At 34.5% G+C, this 2,834-nt stretch overlaps 1 protein-coding gene across 2 annotated transcripts in view; it reads right to left on the bottom strand.

Moving 5' to 3' along the window:
- LOC107089084 (calcium homeostasis modulator protein 1-like) overlaps positions 1-1,083 on the bottom strand; it is a 10,742-nt gene extending 9,659 nt beyond the window's left edge. Inside the window, exon 1 of one of the 2 annotated variants that reach the window (XM_015381639.1) lies at positions 958-1,083. The gene's annotated coding sequence lies outside the window, so the exon portion shown is untranslated. Of the gene's footprint in view, positions 1-614; positions 694-957 lie in introns of those variants that run through there. The other variant, XM_015381640.1, reaches the window with a different exon arrangement.
- Between the last annotated feature and the right edge of the window lie 1,751 nt (positions 1,084-2,834).

Genomic DNA, 2,834 nt, shown 5'->3' with positions numbered 1-2,834 from the left:
TATATATATATATATATATATATATATATATATATATAGTTATATAGTATATACTATTTAAGCCGATGTAACAAGTACATTTCTCCACTGTGAGATCAATAAAGTCAATCGATCAATCAAAACTAATGCACATCTATGATGTAAAGCTCCTTGTTTCATCACATCTGAAAGATATTTAAATTTGATCTGGTGATTGTGGAAGCTATTACCCTGCAGTGAGCTCATTGTCATGTTCCAGAAAGTGAATTGATCTGTAAACATCAGCTGTGGCATTTCAACAAGTACTTAGTGACCTAAAGTGTGCCAAGAACAATCTCCCTTATCTTTATATACAATACCATCAGGCTTTTGCACTGACACTGGGCAGGGTGGACCTAATTTTTTTTAACTTGTTTTCTGACCAAACCATGTAATTATTACAACCCAAACCAATGATCATCAAACTAATCTGTCCATGGTTCAATTATGGTAAACCTGTGAAATTTGTTTCTGGCACCAACAACCATGCTTAAGTTTAAAGACAGACTTTACGAGTCGACTTCACGATATTTATTTCTGACATTATTGACTGATTCAGAATATGTGTTTATGAATGATTGAACAGATGTACCTACCAAGGTGGCCTGCTCTGTCAACCAGTCTTCAGACTTATAAAGTTTATGATATTTGGTTGCAAATTTGATTTTATTAAATCTTTGACAATTTCCTATTAAGAAGAAACAATTGATGATATTTAAAGATTGGTTTGTAACCACAATTTAAAAACAGAATAAAACAATACAAGATACATGGTAGCTTTTTAAAGGACTGTAAGAAGATGTTTCATGAGAAAGAATTACAAAGCGATTATAATTTAATTCTTATCCAATACCCTAGACTAAGACAAACTGAGATTTAGTTGAATATGTAGAAAGAACATGTATTCATAGATACTGATTTGAAATTAATTTCACTTACCTTGTTATTTACCCTTGCAGAAACAGATGAAAACAGGTCATATAACCATAATGTCCATAGTAAGTGACCTGTAGCTCTGTTTGCACGCAGCAAACATACCTGGCTGAGTGTTTCCTTCGTGATATTTAAAAATGACCAAACCTCCTGTCATTTTGCCCCTCCCTTCACTGTCTTACAGTGATTTGAGAAAAAAATTACAGTATCAAAAAAAGGAAACCTGGTAAAACTTGGATAAACTAACATAGTTTAGTTCAGCCTCTTTTTTTTAACTTGTTACATCTATTTAATATACCATATATCATAATGTTTCATAGTTTTCCCATTATATCTGATCAGTGAGACTTCCTGTATTGTTCCTGTGTAGCGACGGTACATGCAAACAAGCTTTCAAACCATTCAAATATCTGTGGCTTTAGAAGGGACATTTGGTTGCAGTCACATGGGTAAAGGATAAATCTGTTTCCATTTGCTTGGAGAAGCAATGGTTGTGCAAAATGTGAAAAACAGATCCGTCTTTAGTAAGCTCAGCCCTTTCAGTATACATTTGGATCCATGCACTGAATTAAAGCTGGACAAACCAGTTGGGAGCCCACCAGAGGATAAAAGGCAGTGGTTCACTCTCTGGTATATGAACACTAGCTCCCGTTTATGAACACTAGCCATTTCATACACTTAGTTCTTCCTGCAACTTGATACTTATTGTCAATACAAGTGAAATGCTTTTGCTTACTCAGAGATTTGTTTATGCTAAAAAAAAAGGGACCATGGTCCTTTCTATTGACCCTCTAGCAAAAGTTTGAAAAGCTGGTAAGGCTTTAAATAATAAGGCAAGGCCATTTTATTTGTTTTGCACAGTTCTGTACATGGACAATTCAAAGTGCTTTATATGAATTAGAAATGAAATAGAAGAAAAAGCAGAATAAAAGCAAAAACATTTGTAAGACAAATAAAACAATTGGAACACAAAATAGCTGAAAATAACTACAATAAAATGAAGGTTGGAAGCAAAAAAAACCCACAAAAACTTTGAAACAACTCTTTAGTTAAAAAACTATAAAAATGGTAATGTTAAACTAAAATCTCCATAATTATTTTACTTTTAGGTCATGATGAACTACAGTCTCTGTTACTATTTTTTCCTGAACCTCCTTTGATTGGTTAAAAAAAGTTTGTATTTGTCTCCACTAAATAACAGTAAAATGTGTGCATTTATGTTTGAATGCTAAACACTTTGAAATAGTATTGGTACAATTCAGTGACATATAGTTGTTAAAGCCTTAAGAGGTCTTCACCCTCCTCCCTGTTTAATACAGAGCCTGTGATGTTTTCCTAATCACATAGGCATTTACAAATATGTAAAAACAAACAATACCCTTTTCTTCTTACTGTCTTAGATAAAATCAGAATGCTTCTCTATAAGGGTGACCATCAGTAGCAAAAATATGATTTACCTGCCGGATGGCCGAACAACAGAGAAATTTGACTTAACCTTAATTGTCTCAGAACTAGAAATAACTTTTGGGGTTTGCTTGTTCTTCCAAAATCACTGCCAACTCACTGGCATATAGCACCAATTCACAACACTTCATCTCAAGGAACTTTACAATTCAACCAGATCACACAGGCAAATTGATTCAAAGTGTTCCATCTAAGGAAAACCAGTTGATCCAAAGGCAAACCTTTAAACTAAGCATGCTTATAGTGACAGTGGAGAGGAAAAACTCCTTTTTAACAGGAAGAAATCTCTAGCAGAACCAGACTCAGTGCCATCTGCCGAGACCGACTGGAGTTCAAGGAGACAGAAGCAGACATACAGAAAGAAGCAGAGATATAAAAGCCAACTGTGAACCAGCTGCACAGGCACCCCCCTCCAGGAA

The sequence above is a fragment of the Cyprinodon variegatus genome, unplaced genomic scaffold (genome assembly GCF_000732505.1).
Source record: "Cyprinodon variegatus isolate N-32 unplaced genomic scaffold, C_variegatus-1.0 Scaffold238, whole genome shotgun sequence".
Classification (NCBI taxonomy): Eukaryota; Metazoa; Chordata; class Actinopteri; order Cyprinodontiformes; family Cyprinodontidae; genus Cyprinodon; species Cyprinodon variegatus.
The sequence above is the reverse complement of the archived record's forward strand: the minus strand, read 5'-3'. Positions and strand labels throughout refer to the sequence as shown.